Genomic DNA, 20,262 nt, shown 5'->3' with positions numbered 1-20,262 from the left:
CCTATCTTGTGACTCTTTGTTCCCAGGGGACTATTTGCTCTTCTAATGTCTTTTCACAGCCACTTATAATAATTCATCCCTCCAAAGGAAGAAAATTCAGCCTTAAATGAAAAAAATATTATAGAGTTTTGAACCACAACATACTAAAATCAAAACAAGGAGGGAGATTTCCACCAAAATTGTGGTGTCACATACAATTTTGGCTGATTCATTTTCAGTCCCAGCAAGGGAATGACAAGGGACAGTGAGTGTTCAGCATGAGTAACATACTGCAAGTGGGATACAATTTTCAGACAAGCAGCTTATATTTTTTGCATAATCCTCAAAAGAAAAAGTTAATAATAAAATGGTAGTAATATTTACTATACAAACTAAAATGAAAATCATATTTTTCCACAGTATACAAAGCACTTTTCATTCAAAGATTTTAACATGCCTTACTGCTCTCTCTTCAGAGACAGTTTCTGGGTCAGCATTCAATCCCTGTTTGCACTTCATGCCCTGGAAAATTGGTCAAAACCTGCCTGCAGTGATGATGGCAATTGTCTGGATCATTTTGTTCCTGCCCACTTACCAGCCCCTGCAACACCACTTGCTTCTTTAAACACCTCATGTCTATTTGGCCCTTCCCTATCCAATTCAGTTCCAGAAAGATTTTAGCTGTCTCTCAATCTACCAAATGTTTTCCATCCAGTCTAATGCTATCTGCCGTGTGAAATTTCATTACCACAATTTTTAAATTGAGAAGACACTAACATTTCATTCTCACCTGGTATTAAGAGGCATCAGTGCTAGGATTTGGCTCATTATATAATTCCTAACTCCTAGCATTTATACAGATATTAGCTGCTGAAATCATGCCAGAGAGGAAGGGAGTGGGCAGGGAGGGAGGGAAAATGGTAATATAGAATGATTTTATCTCACAGCGTGGGTGTCATCTCATTAAATTTCTTTTTGAAAAATATTTTGATGTTAATTCTGGAAAATCTCTTAGGGCTATGTTCTTAGCAGGGGTTGCTCCATAAGGACAGGAGAGGATGAATCCATACCTATACCTATAGGAATGGTTCCTATGGCCCTTTGTGGCCTTGTGGTGCCTTAGTAGAAACCTGCACTGGAAGTGGAGTAGTCAGACCTAGAAAGGAACCTACCCCAGTTCCATGAAGCAATTTCAAAAGAGCAATGAGCAAAACTGCCTCCCTTTCATCCTTGGCTGCGAGACCCTGGCATCTTCCACAGACTGTGGGGAGAAGCACAGCCCTGAGTGATGTGTCTGAGATCCCAAGGACACATTTCCCAGAGCTGGGAGCAGATCATATCCCTCCTGAGCCATAAGCCTACATGCTAACATCCAGGGAATCTTTCCTCATCATCCCCTGGACCCTTTGTCAGACTTTCTCTTATATGTTCTTGTCTCCCTTGTACTGAGGAGCCCAGAAGAGGACCCAATACTCCAACTGTGGCCTCACCACTACTTCTCTGTAGTCTTTCCCAAGGGACCAGATTCTCCCAGTGAACATTAATGAGTTAAATATTGCAAGGCTTTCTGCTCCAAGTACTGGTGCTCCTGTAAACCTTCACGATGGATTTGTTCCTTCTTGTCATTATGAAAATAGTGACTGTTTGCGACTGTAACAGCTGTGTGGGGAATTTGATGGTTTCTCACATTTTCCCAGGGTAGAATGTCTCAGCTCAGGTACAAAAGCTAACATTTCCTTCAGTTCAGTAAAAACAACACATCATGCCTTCCTACTCATTCTACAATCTTTTTTCTAGTTTGAGTTACTTACAGATTGCCCTCAGGCTGCATCTAAATGTCCAGTGTGCCAATTTAGCCATGGCACAGCACAAAACATGGCAGAAATTCAACTGATCTTCTCTGCTCTCTGCACAGTATGTACGGCAGGCATGTCTGCAGCACCAACCTGAAGCTGTCCTGCTATTCTTACAAGCTGCTAGGTAGGAGGAGAGACAGGCAAGGTTGTCTAGCAAATGTAAAATTAAAAAACTGCCCGGTTGTCTTTTGACCTAAAATGTGCAAAACTTATTAATTACCTGAATATTAAGGAATTGGACCACATGCCAAGGAGGGGAACTTATACAGTACAGAAATAAAAATATAACAGCATTAACCTCAAGAATTTGGTTAAATTTTTTTTCAAATCATAGTTTTTAAGTTGCAAGTATTCACCAATCACAGATACTCTGCAAATCCCTATGGGAACATATGGCCTGACCTGTGGCATGCCAAAAAGCAGCAGTTTATGAGGAACTTCCATGTCAGTCACAGTGCAAGCATCACCAAGCAAAAGCACCCTGGCCACTATGGGACAGAGGTCAGTTCCTCCAATAATACAGAAACATCTTGCAGCAGAAATTAACAGCCTGCAAATGATAATTCTGACTCCCAAGCCTCATAAAGAAGCTATATGTAGAAATCTGACAGCACACAATCATAACATTGGTGTCCAAAAATGCCTAAATGCTGTAGGAGCTGGGTTACAACATCTACATGAAGATATACAGAAGAAAGAACAAAACATATTAACAAGATATTCAGTATGGCATGTTTAATAACATGAGACTTATCTAATTTTGCACTTCTTTTACTCCATGCTTTGGAAAATTATGTTCTTTCAAAAAAAAATGAAATGCAATGGTGATATATTACTGTTGACTTCTGTTTGCTATATATGTCATGCCAGATAAAAGCATCTGTGGTATGTCATTGTGGGAGGAGAGGGAAGGGAAGGGAAGGGAAGGGAAGGGAAGGGAAGGGAAGGGAAGGGGAAGGAAGGGAAGGGAAGGGAAGGAAGGAAGGGAAGGGAAGGGAAGGGAAGGGAAGGGAAGGAAGGGAAGGGAAGGGAAGGGAAGGGAAGGGAAGGGAAGGGAAGGGAAGGGAAGGGAAGGGAAGGGAAGGGAAGGGAAGGGAAGGGAAGGGAAGGGAAGGGAAGGGAAGGGAAGGGAAGGGAAGGGAAGGGAAGGGAAGGGAAGGGAAGGGAAGGGAAGGGAAGGGAAGGGAAGGGAAGGGAAGGGAAGGGAATTTCTGCCCCCAGGAATTAATGCAGTCCTTCTGGGGTTTTTTTCTCTCATTTCTACTGAAGTCTCAACAGAAACAGAAAGCACATAGAAATTTCTCCCAAACTTGTAGAAATAAAGCTTAATAAAATTTTATAATACTGTGTGGGTTTGTTTTCTCAGTGGAGAAACATATCATATTTCAAGGGGTTTATTTCTATAACTATCACTGAAGAAATAAAAACAAATAAAGCAAACCAAAATTCCAGTAAAGTATTCGGAAATTCTCAAATTAAATCAATGGAGCAGGATTAGATCAAGAGGGAAAGGAATTACAACTCTTCTGATGAAAACCATGTGAACTTCTGTTCAGTTTTTCCACTCTGTAAGAGACTAATGCTGCTTTCTTTTATTCTTGCTTTGTTTTGTTTAACTAGTAGCACCCAATTGTCACATCTTGTTTGTGTCTATGCCAGAGAGACAGTACAGTACAAGGCTGTGAGAGAAAATAAAACTCACTTGCTAAGCAATAGCACAATGGCTTCAATTATTGCATGCTTAAGTTAACAACTGCATGAGTTTACATCTTTTTGAAGGAAGTATTCTCCATCCTTTTATGAGGCTGATCATTACTGTTTCAACTGACATGGGCCTTTTTTTGGAAGATGAGGAGGCTGCTGTTACATATTTAAGTGGAATGATGTCTGTGTTCAAGGCACGTAGAGTTTAAGGAATCATGACCCAGGGCTATGGCGTGGATTCTGCAGCTCCTCCACTGCTGAATTCAGCTGCACTGCTTACTCTACTACTCAGCAGCACTCAGCGCTACTCAAAATATCCTGTCTCTGCAACAGATTTTAAGTTACAATTGTGATATAATAAATTAAGAAGGTTTTCTTGAAAAGGTGGCAGTATCTTTCATTGTTTTGTGTTTGCCTTACAAAAGTCTATTTTTTAGAAAATACTCAATAGTGTCTAGAGGTAGATGAGTCAACAGAATTCTTAAAATCATCAGCACAGATACAGCACAAGCTGGCCCTGTAAACTTCAAGGTAGGATACAGACTGCAATTAGGAAAAGCTCTACAAAGTTATCTGACTTATTACAGGAAAAATTAAACCAGTACTTTGGCTACGCAGTGCATGGCATAATACTGTTACATAATAGCTCATGTAAATGTCGACATTGTATTAACTTTTAGTACTGGAGATAATCTATGTTATCATCTGATTACTCAGACAGCACATGAAAGCAGACTTTCTGTAATTTAATTTTTTCTTCCAAATATAATCCTGTCACTATTTAGTGATGGACATGAAGTAGCCATCTGCTCCTTAACTTAATTATTCACAGAGTTTGTTAAAATTGAGGAATCAGCATTTTGAAAAGGGGAAACTCCCTTTCTCCTATGACCTTCCTCACCCTGTCAGGATTAAACCATTGCAAACAGAATTAAAGTCAGGCCAGTAGCATGCAAGGTGTTTCTCCAGCTGTTATTTGCTTTACATTTATTTTCTGTATGAGCACCCTCACTTCTTGCAGAGACCCAAACTTAATTCTTGACTTCCTGCAGCAAAGGACCCGCATGCTAGACGTGATTTACCTCACTTCTTCCCTGCACCCATCACTGTTTACCACCAGGAAAGCAATACCACTGACTGACCTGGCACATTCCCCCCTCCCTTTAATCTCTCCTCTCTCTTTGGAATGAGAGCAACTGGTCAAAACAGGCATCAATGTGCTGAGGAGTAAACAGGTATCTGCTGCTCTTTGACAAGCTCCTCTATGTCAACCCCTGGCTGTAGCTCTCACTTCATTAACTAAGCTTCCAGTTTTAGCCCTTTCCTCTGCATGCCTCTCATCTCTCCTGGGTCTCAAATTGCATCTGGACTTTCTCTTCCACCCTGTGCTCTTTTCCTTCCTTGCCCAGCACCTGGGCTGCTGAGTTGATTTTTATAGTGCCATGTCCCCTTGCAGGAAGGATGGAGACTGGTGATGGAAAAAGAAGACAGGAACGGAAGAAAGGGCAGGAAATTGAGGAATGTGGGGAAACAGGGGCAGGGAGGAAAGGAGACAAGGGAGTGGGGCAGGGAGGAGAGCAGACAGGGAAGGCAGAATGGAGGAAGGCAGAAAGAAAAGAATCAGAGAAGCAGGGCAAGGACAACTGGAGGAAGAAGAGGCAGGATATATAGGAGGCAGGAAGCAGTAAGCAGGGCAAGGAAAGGCAAGGGAGACAGGTGAAGCAGAGGAGGGAGGAGAGGTAAGGGAAGTAGAAGCAGCAGGGCAAAGAAGAGACGCAAGGAACAAGATAAGGAGACAGGGAGGGAGCAGGTCAAGTAAGAGGCAGAGGAGGCAGAGAGTAGGGAGTCAGGGTAGGCATGAGGCAAGCAGTGGAGGCAGGGAACATAGAGACAGGGAATGCAATGAGCAGCAGAAAGAAGCAGTCAGGGCAAAGAGCAGGCAGGCAGCAGGGATGCAGGTACCGGAGAGGTCGGTTGGCAGACAGGAGAGGCATGTTGGGAGGCAGGAGGTAGGGCAGTCAGGGAGCTGGACAGGCAGCAGCCAGCAGCCAGCGCTGGCAGGAGGCAGAGAACAGGAGTAGCAGGACAGGAAGCAGGCTGTGCAAGCACGGAGTAGGGCAGGCAGCAGGCAGAGAGCTTGGCTGGAAGGAGGCAGGAGACAGGAGGGAATAGGGCTGGCAGGAGACATGGAGCAGGACAGGGAATAGGCATAGCAGGCGGGGGGGAGCAGGCTAGTCAGGAGGAGGCAGGGGAGAGCAGGGCAGGCAGGAGGGGGCAGGCAGGAGCAGGGCAGACAGGGAGCAGGGCAGGCAGGCGAGGGGCAGGCAGGCAGGGGGAGCAGGGCGGGCAGGGGGAGCAGGGCAGGAAGGGGGAGCGGGCCGGGAGCAGGGCAGGGCAGGCAGGCAGGGGGAGCAGGGCGGGCAGGCAGGGGGAGCAGGGCGGGCAGGGGGAGCAGGGCAGGCAGGGGGAGCAGGGCGGGCAGGGGGAGCAGGGCAGGAAGGGGAGCGGGCCGGGAGCAGGGCAGGCAGGCAGGCAGGGGGAGCAGGGCGGGCAGGGGGAGCAGGGCGGGCAGGGGGAGCAGGGCGGGCAGGCAGGGGGAGCAGGGCAGGCTGGGGGAGCAGGGCGGGCAGGCAGGGGGAGCAGGGCAGGAGCCGAGGCCGGGCCGGAGCGGCCGGGGCCGGAGCTGTCCGCCCCGCGGTGCTGAAACGCCGCATCCCGGGCCCGGCGGGGCGGGGGGAGCGCCGAGAGCCGCCCTGCGCAACCCGAGAGAAGGCGAATCCAAATACCTGCACAGCGCCGGCAGCTGCCGTGGGGCGGCGGGGGGCTGCGTGGGGTGGGCTTTTTCCCCCTGTAGATGTCCTTGCTGCTGAGCAGTGTGGGCGAGAAAGATCTCCTGGCTCCCGGGTTCCGGCTCAGATCTCTCTAGAAAACTGAATGAGCGAGCGCCAGCTCCACGGGGCTGTGATTTTTTTTTTTTTTTTTTTTTTTTTTTTTTTTTTTTTTTTTGGTAGGAGGCGTGTGCGCCAAAGCCTGGGTCCTTCCACTGCCGTCCCGCTGGGTCCTGCCGCCCGCCCGCTGCCTCCCGGCGCTGCCGGCACCCGGGATGCGGGATGCGGGCTGGGAGCTCCGCGCCGCCGCGGGAGGGGTGGGAAGGGGCTGCTGGCGGCCGGGAGAGCTCAGCTCAGCTCGGCGGGCTCCCACCCAGCGGCATTGGCTCCACCGCCTGTTTGCTAGCATCGCCTCTTCCCCAGCGAAAGTCGGGCAGAGCGCAGCCTCCTGCGGCATTCACAGCAGCCACGGAAAGGTGATCTCAATGGGCCGTGTGCTGTCCGTGGGCTGCCTTAATGAACATGGCAGCCTGGGTTTACAAGAGAAGTTTCTCTGGGTCAGACTGCAGGGACTGCCATCAACAGCACGCACAGCAAACGTTTAGTGAGGAATGTAAAAAACAGGACAAGCTTCACCCCTGAACTCTCTCAGCCCCTCTTCCAAGTACTTCAGGTTCAGGAATTTCCCCAGCAACATAGTGCCTGAGTTTTCAGGATAAATTTGTCCTCCTAGAATTCTCACAGTGTCTCCTAGAGTACTTTTACATTTCTAGAATGTCCTTCCATAGTGCCCTTTGATTAGGCCATCTACCTACTTTACAAACTTTCATTAGAGGAATGTGTAAGCTTTAGTTGGTGGTGTGGAAAGAACAGGAGAAGGGAACTTCTGTCATTAAATTAAGTTCTAAAATCATTTTCTGTTCAAGCTGCATAAGACCTATATTAAACTGTACTTGGAAGACTTTGGGTGATGCAATGACCAAATTCACACCCATTTGTTCCTATCAATATCAAAATAATATTAAATGTACCAGCAAAGTAAATTTCTTCTTTTGTTATGGCTGTGCATTGTGGAGTATAATTCCTGGGAACTGGTGGATTACAGCCAGCTGATTTTCTTGGTCTCTGCTTTGGACATGTTTCCTGCCTCAATTACTGAAGGATCTTGTGCAGAGAACAACTAGGTGGTAAATTATAAAGACCAAATTCTGCATAGGAAATGGCTAAATAGAGTAGGATTCTTCAGCCTAGAAAAAAAAAAAGGAGAGGAGTAAGTGTAGATAAAATAGTAGTGTGGGGTGTTTTCATCATTCATAGCATTTCTTAATAAAGAGCACTGTGAGGAAGATAAACCTGAATATCTCAGTATCATTTCCAGTTTTAGGAGTAGGAGAAATGAAACCCACTAGAGTCTAGCTTTGATTTAAACAAAAGGACATACTACCTCACCAAATACTTAGTGAATCTGTGGAATTCATTTCCACAGAAATTCACACTTCAGAAAATTGTAGGACATATCTGTGGAAGAAAAATCCATTAAGACCCTTTAAACATGAAGTCATGGCCTGTGGCTCAAGAAAACCCCATTCCACAAATTACTGAAGGCTGTAGTAATATTTGGGAACAGATGATTATATCTCTGCCCTGCTCTTATTCTTTACCTTAACCATCCAGTGATGATCACTGCTGCAGGTAGACACTGGGCTAGATGAACCTTTGATCTGACCCAGTACTGGCTCCTCTTATATTCTTATATACAAAGTAGACTTTGAGAATATGAACACAATTGGATTCCTTTCAACTTTGCTTTCCCTTAAAAGGGGAAGATCCAGTGGTTTTGCTCTTTTTCAAAGAGTGTACATCCAGAGTCACTTGCTTTTTAGAGGAAACACCCCCATATTAATGAGCAAAGGCAAAAAGAATCTGTGGGGATGTTGACTTGTGCTTTTAGGATGATTTCCATGCAGAACCATGAATTTAGCCCACAGCATGTGCAAAACAGGAATATGAGTTTTTTGCATCTTATGACCCAACCACATTGACTGGAAGAGCAGAAGCAGAAGCTCAAAGGCTGAGAGCTCAAAACTCTCACAAGAGCATTTGTCCCAGCACTTGATGGAAAAGCATTTCTAGCCCCAGGGAAGTTCATACTCAGTTAGTAAGTAGTCTCATTAGATCCTTATTTTCTGCATAGAGATCAGTTTGGAGATAAAAGAATAAGCACTCTGTTTTCATAATCCTGTTCTAAGCTTCCACTCTTGCACATATGATAAAGATTAATGCACTAGCTACTGTAACTATGCTGTACTTCCCTGGGAATTGTTAATAATATTAAGTGGAATGAACATGACTCTATAAACCAACTGCCTTAGGCAGTCAAATGAGTTGCCAAATTGGATGTAGGCTTAATATTTGGGGATTTATTATTTTTATTCCGTTTAATTGATGTGTTTTTTCCCTCCCTTACTGTTGCTGTTAAGTGACCAGTGCCTGCTGAGGCCCTGGATGATTGACATGTACCACAATGCTATGATAGAAGCAGATCTCTGAACATATTACAGCAGGGCCTTATATTGATCCCAGTGCAAATATTCTTTGGTTTCTTTCTCATCACCACTTTATCACTTCTTCATCACTTTCTTTGTACAAAATCTACTCTGTACTCTGAGACCATGCTCCAGGTCATATCATTCTTTGCATTGTCCCAGTCATTACACCTCATCTGACATTACAATCTCAGAAAAAAATAAAACAGTGTTGAAGGTATAAAACTTTGAGTTTCATAAAGGTATGTCTGGGACATTAGGAACTCCCTTGCTGGTGTGCTCAGACTGGAGCTGCAGCCCTTCCTCAATAACAGTAGAGTGTACACAGCTAAGGGGAGAAAAATGTGCTGGTTATCACAGTTTGTCACTGAGGGCATCAGAACTGACTGCACACATGGAGGAAATAGATCAGTTTTGAAGGGGAGGATATTTTATGCAGCCTTTTCTGAAAGTAAAACAGAACTTTGATATGAAATTTATTCTAAACTGACCTTCCCTACTGTCACACATACTGATACTCTGTTAAAAAAAAAAAAAAAAAAAGAAAACCAAAAAACAGGGAGGTAACAAACTTGAAAAGGAAATGTTTATTTTCACCACCAACTACCTTTCCTAAGGAAACCATGGAAGGTCAAAGTATCTGATTGCTCCATAGTCTAGGCATGATAAATAGTTTCTACTCTATTTGCAGTAAAATATTCTGTCTTAACACAGTTTGACTAGACACACAATCTTGCAGCATTTTTGATTCCCAAGATGTGTCATGAAACTAGGGGCTAGTCTGAACATTTATGCATCTCTGATATTACTGATATTACTCTCATTCGTACAAAGCCCAAAACCATTGAAACATTTTAATTAATCACCATAAGGAATGAATTTTTTAACCCTAAAAAAAATATTCCAAATAAGTGGAAATCTGGTTGCACTCTGCCTTAACACTGAAGCAGAGATATATATCTTTGTATCACAGACACATATTGATCTTCAGCATTTTGTAGGTTTAGTGTATGTGCATGTATATTCCTTAAGCAGGGATGTTGGACCAATTAACCCCTCTAGCTGTCTCTTCCAATCTTACTCATTCTGTGATTTTCTGATATAAGAAGGGGGATAGATCCTTGATGCAATTCAGTATATACCTGGGGTCATTCACTTTCCCTATGTGATTTCTCCAATATTTAAAATGTTTTTTACCTCTTGTGAACAGGGAATTTAAGAAATAATATAGTATAGGATGTTCTTGTAGCTTTAAATTTTCTTTTGCGAACAATTTGCTGCAAGTTTCTAAAATTAACAGTCAATTTTAATAATTCATTGGGAGTTCATTCTTTTTCTCTAATCTACAATTACCATTTGATTTTATTTCCTTTGAAAGTAACCTCATTGAAAGCCCCAGTAGGTTAAAAAATAATAATGCTAAAACTGCTTAGACCCAGTAAATCATTATTCTTAAGGGACAAGTAACTCTTAGATCACAGTTCAGAGGGATTCATGTTTTAAATCCTCCCAGGTTTCCTGAACCTTTAAAATATTTAAAAATTTATGTCCAAGAATGCAAAACATATGCAAATTGATTGTTCATATGATTTATTTAATGAGAAGGGTCCAATTTTGCCATTTTTAGTCTTGATGTAGAGAATTCACTCTTTTGCTGAGTTCACATGCAATCACCACTTCTGCCACTCTCAGAATAGCATGCAAGTGGGACATGAGCAAAGCTTTGGCCTCGAGCATGTAGAAGGGTAAAGATGAAATGTTCCCAGCTCCATGGGAATTACAGGAGCTGGTGATGAGATCCAGCACAGAGCTGGGGGCCAGCAGCAGAATTCAGGTAAAGTCAAGCTCTCAGAACTGCCATCCAGAACTTTCCCCCTCAGCTCTTGCCTGTCTCTGTACCAGTCTAAACCCCATAGATAGGCTTATTTTGGGATGGTAAAGTTCACAGTGTAGACCTAGACTGAGTAGCTTGGATCTAAAGATCAATCAGGATTTGAAAAACTACAGATATCTCTCTGATATTTTGGTGTTGGAAACGTCGACTTTAGGCCCAGATGTGCTGTTAAAGTAAGGAGCAGATTTGGCCTCATGTCTTCAGTCATTTTAACTTGGCAGCACTGAGTGTGCTGACTTCAGTGAGATAACTGTGATTTAAATCACCTGGGGACCTGCTTCTATTGAGTGCAGTTACTTACAAAGTCAGTGCTTCTCTGTCTAAACAATAAGACAGTGTCTTGCTAAAAAACTAAGTGTCCTTTTGCAGAGAGAAATGAAGTGTGAGTTTTCAGGTTTTGCATAGCTACAATATAAATTATATGACCTTTAAAGAACAGCACAGCAAAGCTTTGCCATACTGCCTAAGATGAATATCAGAAATAATGTTCTTCCTGATGCAGGGGTAAGGTAGCCTAAGGTAGGCTGGTAGGGCAAAAAAAAGTGTACAAGGAGGTAAGTAGTCCAAAAAGTAGATGAGTTCCTCAAGGTTTAGGATGACTGTTAATGAATTGATTCAGAAAAGTCCTCTTGGGAAAAACCTGGCTGATAACTGCTGCCTTGCTGCGTTGGGATCAGTTTGCACATAAGCAACACTTCAGTCTGATTTGTAGCATACTGGTCTCATATATGATTTGTTAAAAGCTTGAAATATGTAAGCTGTTTAACGTCAATTCTCCAGTGTGTTAACTTCAGGGTTGCTTAGCTTCCCAAAGTCTGTTGTATATTTCCCTTTCTGTATAATAGTTGCAACTTACTCCTTTGCATTTGGCCAAAGTAGCTTTAATAGTGGGCTCAAAGTGTGAGAATGGAACGTGTGAAGTGATAAAAGATGGTTTGAAGGTTGGTAGTTGGATCGGAATAGTTAGAGATGAGGCAAATAATACGATACTCATCTGATTTCTTAGTTTGTTATGTGATGATTTATTTCTGAAATGGTTTTAAATTAATGGTGTACATAAACACATGCAGCTTTGGATGGCAATAACATAAATCAGCAACAGTAATAATGACTGTGAGTTCTTGCATGTGTAAACAAGCATATGTGCAATATAAATTCTATTATCTCAATGCCACTGAGGATATAGAATAATCTCACATTTGTGACCGAGTAAAAGCATAAATTTTTGCTGGAGATATAAACAGATGGAGGACACAATGCTGCACTGGATAGCTGAAGTCTGTTGAAAACTGAAGAATGTGAATGTATTTGTATACATGTACAAATATAGAGACAAGAATTATGGCTGCAATCCTGAGCAGATATAAATCAACACCATTTCACTGACTGTGGTGGAGGTGTGCTAACTAGGCAGCGCAGGAGTCAATCTCTGTATATAAAACAACTGTTACACCCATCAGCAGTCTGATGTTTTACATTACTACTTCATCCAGGAGCATAAAGGATGTATCAATCTGCTGAAGCCACTCCACAGAACCACTGTACTCTTCCTGGGATTCAGCACTGGAATCAGGGTGTAAACAGCACCAATCTCATCTTACAAACACTGGATATGCTTTAATGTCATCCAGGAGCCCTGCCACAATCCATTTGGAATATATATCCAACAGTGGGGCATACAGCAATCATGTACTTTTTAACAGGAGGGAGGTATTTTGCTTGTCATAGCTGGTGAGCCCCGAGGGAGGTGAGGCTCCTGCCATCCTGGTTCCCAATATATGCTGATTCAGTCATTAAAATGTGCATTCATCTTCCTTCTCCCAAGACCTAGCTGTGCACAGCAGGTTTAACTAAATTGCCAATAAGAAAGCCTCTTAAATCATCTGCAGTCCTGACTGGCAGCCTCACAAGCAGATGCAGCAACTGATCCTGAGGCAAACGGAGTCTGTTCAGCAGCAGCTTTGCACTTCTGTGTGCACCAGCTAGGTTGGTTGTTTTTTTTTTAAATCATTAATTGGCCAGTACCTTGAAGACAGCTGGGAAGGGAAAGGTGAGACTATCAGAAATTCCTCATTTCCTTTTCTGATGTGGCACCGTCTCTGCAGCTGTAGGACAAAAGGAACAACCCCTTCTCTTAAGTGCCCCTAGCTTTAGGGTATGGAGAACTATTAATCAGCTTGTTCTCATGCAGCAAGGACCTGCAGGAGGGCTGGCTGGAGAAGTGCCAAGGACTGTCACTTCACTCATCCTGAGAAATCTCCTCCCTTCAGCCGAGATTTTGATGGCTGTGGGACATGCCTGTCTGTGTAGGTGCATGTATGCATGTAGAAGAGAGAGGAAATGTATTCTCTTGTCACTCTTCCATCTCTCACATACACTGCTGCAAATACCTATTTTTTCCTCTGTGTACACATTAAAAGTGGTTTCAGCAACTGTTTGCAAAAGTGCTGGAAAGACCTGGTTCTGGCAGGAAGCCCTCACTGTTAGGCATTGTTGCAGTCTATCACAGCTGCCAGATCATCTCTGGAGAGGCATAAAATCCCAGAAACTCTTTAATCAAGTGTCCAAGCTCAGTTATTGCCTGACTAGCTGGGCACAGTTAGCCTTGCTTCTCCTTCAGTAAAAGGTCAAGATTTAACTGCGGGCTGTGATTTTCCAGAGGGGACTGTGTCTGGCCCTCCTCGATACAGGGCTTACCATCAATCCCTTGAAGGCATGCAGCAGTTTGCTCCACACTAATGATAGGGTTAAATTATTGGTTTGTCACTCTTCCTAGGATGTGGTGCCTGCACTGGACAAAAGCCGAGAAAGCATCATTAAATTGGATTGGCTCTCTCCATGTGCCGGACATCTCATTGCAGATCAGGGGCTGTCCAAGTCCTCCTGTTGAATGTTAAGTTCCACAGACTTGCAGCAGCCTTCAGGAGGTGTCAAATACCCTGCATGGGTGAATAACCAGGTGATGGGTGAATAACCATATGATGGAATGGCTCAACATGGATATTTTTGTGTGGCACAGTTGCAGTCTTTCTCCTCTCGCATGTATTTTTTCCTGCGGAACTGCAGTAGAATGTGAAGAGGTGGCAAGTATCTACTTGTCTTAAATTGTGCTAAAAACCATGTGCTTTTCAGCACCTCTGAAAAGCTATAGACAAGTGTAAAACCTGAGGAAAAAATTGAGAAGCATGTAGTACTCAAGATACATTTAAAAAAAAATCCCTCCTTGAATTTCAAACTAATCCCCTTAATCACATAAGCTTATGAGATCTGGAAAACACGAAAAGGAAAAAAAGAAATTAAATGTCTTCCAAAGGGGTACTCAAGATGGAAGGACTTTGCTAGCAGATTTATGCATTGCCAGACAGTAACTTGTCTCTAGGAAGATCAGAAGGAAGACAGGTACTTTAGATCTCCAAAGAAATCACTCCATTCTAAGCCATTGAGAAGGAGGCATCTGGTAAAAAAAAACGAGCCCAAGGGAGACCTCATGAAGAACATTTGTCAGTAAAATTTGTGTCCTAGTGATGAAAGCATCAATAGTTGATGGTAGTTAGTGGAAAAATTATTTTGTCTCTTTTGCACCGTCTTTAGTGTAAAAAAAGACACTAAAATTGCAGAAAAAAAATTTCCATGCACTTGGCATTAGCATGCTATGTCTAATTGCCCAGTTATGTTTGCTGACTTTTCTTCCTATAGGCAAATGTTCATCACATAAAATGGCAGATCAGAGATTCACAGAATCACTCAGGTTGGAAAAGACCTCTGAGATCATCAAGTCCAACCTGTGACCAAACACCAACACATCAACTAGACCATGGCACAGAGGGACACATGCAGTCTTTCCTTAAACAACTCCAAGGATGGTTATTCCACCACTGCCCTGGGCAGCCCATTCCAGTACCTAGTCACCCCTTCTGTGAAGAAATTCTTCCTGATGTCCAGTGTGAACCTCCCTGCTTGAGACTATGCCCTGTCACCCTGGGAGAAGAGGCTGAACCCTGCCTGGCTACAACCTCCTTACAAGGTTGTAGAAAGTGATAAGGTCTCCCATGAGCCTCCTTTTGTCCAGGGTTAACAATCCCAGCTCCCTCAGTTGCTCCTCATCAGACTTGTGCTCCAGACCCTTCATCAGCCCTGTTGCCCCTCTCTGGAGCTGCTCTCATGTCTCAATGTCTTTCTTGTGGTGAAGGGCCCAGAACTGGGAATAGCACTCGAGCTGTGGCCTCACCAGTGAGGAGCACAGAGGGGAAATCCTTTATAGATCACTGTAAAGGGTGTAGAAGCTACAAGACAGATTCAGTAATTTCAGTTTGTTTTCTATGACGAATGTTCTGTGACAAGTTTTCTTTAAAAAAATCAGTCACAAAAAGCTTAAATTAAATATGTATTTTTTCCTATAAAGTAGTGATAACTTCTCAAAATTAGCATATTCCCTAACAAGTAGTAGATTTAAACCAATAAGTTGGCAATTTTATGTTCCAGAATAAATTAAAGATTAAAATCTTTTTTCTGGGACCATTTAGGAAAGGAATATGAATAGAGGATGGTAAGGAATTTGAACTCAATTTTAAAACAAAATTGTTTTCCTCCTTGAGTTCACAGCTAAATCTCTCTTTTCTGTTGGTTACAAAGCTCTCTTTCTTGTCATTCTATGTTTATTTGATTTTCTCCCTCTTTGTTGCTTTTTTTTTCCTAAAACATTGCTTTTCTAGGGGACAGGACAGCTACAAGTGCCAGTGTTTCTTTATACAGAGCAATGAAGTTTCCAGCTAATTTTACTTTTTTAGGCCAAGAAAACTATCTCAGGGAGGACACACCTCTGTTGCACCATGGACTCGCACTGTCTTGAGCCTACCAATCCATCAAGCAGGGCACAGCACTGTACAGGGAACCAGTCCAGACCCATGGGCATGATAGGGACATTGATGTAGCTATACTCTCTTTGCACTCACAGAGAAAAAATTCCTGTCTCCGGCTCTAAGAAAATCCCAGTAGCTGATTTGACATCCATTTCCCATTTGAAACTTTTCAAATAAAGAAAATAGGTGATATTTCACATGGTTTTTGATTAATGTCTTGCATATTATGCTATACCAGGAAATTTTCCAGCTGTGGCACTTTTTCTTTCATGACCACACTGTACTGGTTGCTCATAATCCTCCTGTAATCAACAAGTGCCCCAGGGTCTCCCTCCTTCTCTGTCATTTTCCTATGAAACTCCCAATTTGCAGAAGTTCATGTTATAAGCTCATTAAGTGTATGACTTTGCACATTATGCAATTAAATTTCATCCCATTTCTAATACTCTACTCTCAAGGTCATTTAGTTTTTCTTGTACAATATTACATTCTCCCTCTCTGTTGAGCTTTGTGTCATCACCAAACTTCATTAGTACATGCCAACTTCTTATCAGGGTCATTAATGAAGATGTTAAAAAATCAATCCCAAATGTTTAAGGATTTCCACTAGTGGCAGTTTTTTTCCAGACTAATTATTGTTTCTTTTCTTTTGCTAGTTCTGAACTCGTATTTCTGTTAGGTGTTGTTAGCCCGCTACAATGCATGTAGATGAGATTTAGTCTTTGATTTAGTGTTTTTTTCATGTATTTTGGTCCTGTATTTTACACAGATTTAGTCATCTTTGCTATCAAAAGGTAAAATAATCATCTAATCAAACTACCACTATCACTACTAAATCCATATTATATGTTGTCCTGGTTTCTACTTAATTTCCTGCTTTTGAATATTCACCACATCAATATCTGTGCTAATCTTACATCTAATTCAGGTTAAAATCTTGATTCTGGATTATTTGCCTGTCCCTATTGTATATATGGGTAGTGTGTTTGGTGTTTTCTAGTTAGATGATGCTATTCCATAGTCCATTAAAAATTCACCTTTTTTTCACATTTCAGTGTGTAAATCAACTTGTTTCTCAAAGAAGCATATTAAGCATTCTTACACCCAGATGTGGTCATCTCTGTGTCTGTGCATTCCTGCCCATTAGCCATTTGCCCTCTGCATTCATCCCATCACTGTTATATTTCTTACTGAAAAATGAGGCAAATAATTAGCTTGGATTTTAAGTTCTATCATTATTACGTTTCATATTTTGCCTGTGCTCACTACACAGAGGACTCACTTCATTATTTATTTGCATAATGGGATTTTCACTACTTATTTTTGATTTGCAAAAATCTAACCTTTTTTTTCTTATCCATTTGTACTCTACAGCTTTACTGTTTAGAACAAGCATGTATCACAGTCCTTCCCCAACTCCAAATGATGTACAGTTCATCCCTCCACTGTTACTTCTAGTGCACTTTCTCCATCACTTTTTATTAATAATCCTCAGTGAAACCACTGGTTTGTGGCACCTCAGTAATGCAGCTGGAACTACAAAGGTGTATGAACTGCTGCCAGCTCTCAGAAACTGCTGGAGCTGCCCTCAGTTCCCTCTGGATCCACCAACCTGTGGCTTCCAGAGGAGGGGCAGAACGAGCAAGAATTTCTGGGAAAGGGTGGGATGGTATGAAGTGTGGGCTCATTAAAATCAGACAAAACCTCTTCAAATGTACACTGGAATGTCTGAGGTTTGTGACATCTACGCCAGAAATAACATTTTCTCTTTGCTGCTCTTGGTATTAAGATATTTAACACAGGCACATCACCACAGGGCATGAGAATGTGTTATGTACAAAGGCAACTACGCAAGCATTTGGAAATGCTGGGAGAACCCGTTGGCGTGACACATTTCAAGGAGCAAAATTAAAACACTGGTTTATATTCAAGGCTCTGAGGGGTGGCTGAGCATATGCCATGAACATATAAATTTGCCACCTCCCAGCAGAGAAACACTAACATATAGGATATGAATATACTCACCAATTTAGCTTGTTTCCTTTGGCTTTAAAGCTCAATGGAAGAGCAACACTTCAGAGATGAAGTGCTCTGAGAACCCACAACTGACTGGTCATTCCAAATTCCTGCTAACTTGAATTAGCCTGATGGAAGGCATGAGTCTTCAGTGTAGTTTCTGATAATTCAGTGCCAGTTGTTACTGCTTATAATAGTAAAAGGAGGTACTGACATCCCAGTTGTGGGATTCAGAAGGTCTATATCTTATCTGTGAGATCTGTCTATCTCACAGATCTGCTAAATGACAGTGAATAAAATTGTTACTCTGATTTCTTTACATTTCCTTCTCTGTAGACTGATAATAGGAATGCTAGCCTATAGCATTTAGGTCCTAATTCTTTAATAGGGATTTCTGAATCATTAAAAAAAGTGTAAGGAAAGGTCAATATATTATAATGGTAAATAAGCTACACATTTTGAGGACTCTTTTTTTTTTTTTTGAAAGTCAGTGTTTTAATTCTTAAATAACAGTTTATCTTAAGCAAATGTTTCTGTGTCCTATAATAGTAAGAAGTGACACTACCAAACAACAGTTTGAGACAGAGCCAAGATAATTTCTACTCCTTTAAACTGGAACGAGATTTTCTCAGCCTTGAAGCATGACAGCTATTCAGGAGTCGATTTTTCTGGCTTTGAAATCTGAGTTGTACTTAGCTATGGGATCTGACAAGTTTCTGCTGCCTTATATCATCCCTGCTCACCTGACAGCACAGAAGAAGGTGTCTCACACTAATCTTGTCAAGCTGAAACTCCACTGAGAGGACAGTGATGAATGTCAGTTTGAGTCTATCGAGCTTGTGGTGGGTGGGCAATGGATAAAGGTTAGATAAATAAAGCAGCAAGAATTATAAGATGAAATATAGTCTATTCAATCTAGTGTATTGCATATAGTCTGATTCTTTGTGTAGTCAAAATGAGGTTTTCTTGACCAAACAATGATCTTTCCTAAATCAGCTGTCCCTACAAGCCCATGTCCCAGTGAGGTTTTTGTCTGCTTGAATTACTGGCTCTGGCAGAGAGTTCCATACCTCTACTAGGAGGAATATGGTTTTGGGAAAATAATAACCACTCTGCAAGAAAACAATCGTCCTTTGACTTATATATCCCCACACCCTGCTGACTGTTCAAGTGAGTAATCTCCAGCTATGCACGAAAGCTCAGTGTATCACTCCTTAGGCGAACAAATTTCAACAACAAGATGAGCCAGTGAGTGATTCTTAAACACTTCTAATGCTGCCAAGCCAAATAAAAATTCCTTCAGAACAAGGCTGCTCATTGATGCCCCTCCAAAGGTATTTTCATAATGTCTTCAATTAGGTTGTGGATCAATACAGTTGTACTCTGTGGGAATATTTTAGTTCATCACATGGTGCAATTATCCATGACCACAGACACAAAACCAGCAATCACTGGCCAACTGAACATGTGTTAATTGGAAGCGTGAATGCTCTAAAACAACCAACAGCACCAGTTCCTTACATAATCACTGCCTTTGTATTTCCTTCTTGTTGTGGATAACTCTTTGTTGTGGATGCAGCTAGGGTGAGGGTTTTATTCCCTACTTCCCTATTCCCAAACTTTCCAGCTTCTCTACTTCCAGAGGCATTGCTCAATGCCACATGGTACGAGACACAGCCTTTCCACTACATCTCATCAATCACTTTCAGTAAAGGGCAGTGCCACAGCTACCAGTAAGTTCCAACTCCCTCTTCTTGTCTCTACTCACTCTTCCTTGTAAAAAAAAAAAAAAAAAAAAAAAAGGAGGAGGAGGCTATTTCATTAAAGCAGCCTATTAAAGCAGCCTGATAAATTTTTTCACAGTGTTATTTTTGTTAAGCATGTACAGCAATTCAAGTCTGTATTAAATTATAATAATGTATCTTTCAAAAAATAAACCCTGGTATGTTTCAAAGATCTGCACCAAAGAAATTCAGTTAGACACAACCCCAAAAATCTGCTTGAGATTGAAAATGAGAAGAAAACTAAGTTCAGAAAATGCTTTCAATATCAGAGATAACTGCTTTTTACTGCTACATTTATTGTGAAAAGAGGAGGTAGTCAAGCCAGCTGATCTGTCAGAAAGATGATCAGTCACAGATGACAGAATCTGGCTAGATAGGGGGGATCTGCCACTTTTCTTGTGTGGAATGTATCTGAGTGATTTTAGACATTAAATCTGGAAAACATCCACTGAAAGGCATATCCTGTTAACCTGAACTGTTCTTACCATGTAACCAAGATGTGGTTAAGGACCTATGGACCCGAGATGCTGTCCTCTCCAGCTCTTGGCTCTGGATTGCTGATCTCTGGGCAGAACCTCCCCTGGAGTCAGAGTTCCATTTCCCCCTCCCTGCAGGAGGCAATCTGACTAACTTAAGGAGTCTAATTAACTCCAAAGTCAACTCCCTCACTAATAAGAAAAATCATGAAGAAAGCTGGAAGAAATATTCTTCCCACCAAGCTTTCCCTTGGGAGCTGGGGCTCTTTAGTTTGGCCACATCTCTTCTTCATTACAGCTCTGTGAGTCCAACCCAAATA

The 20,262-nt window shown here is 42.2% G+C and overlaps 1 protein-coding gene across 1 annotated transcript in view; it reads right to left on the bottom strand.

The window, feature by feature from the left end:
• CLVS1 (clavesin 1) overlaps positions 1–6,733 on the bottom strand; it is a 99,507-nt gene extending 92,774 nt beyond the window's left edge. The window contains exon 1 of the mRNA XM_064706155.1: positions 6,326–6,733. The gene's annotated coding sequence lies outside the window, so the exon portion shown is untranslated. The remainder of the gene's footprint in view (positions 1–6,325) is intronic.
• Between the last annotated feature and the right edge of the window lie 13,529 nt (positions 6,734–20,262).

The sequence above is a fragment of the Zonotrichia leucophrys genome, chromosome 2 (genome assembly GCF_028769735.1).
Source record: "Zonotrichia leucophrys gambelii isolate GWCS_2022_RI chromosome 2, RI_Zleu_2.0, whole genome shotgun sequence".
In the NCBI taxonomy this organism is placed as follows: Eukaryota; Metazoa; Chordata; class Aves; order Passeriformes; family Passerellidae; genus Zonotrichia; species Zonotrichia leucophrys.
Note: the sequence above shows the minus strand (reverse complement) of the source record. Positions and strands in the feature narration are given on the sequence as shown.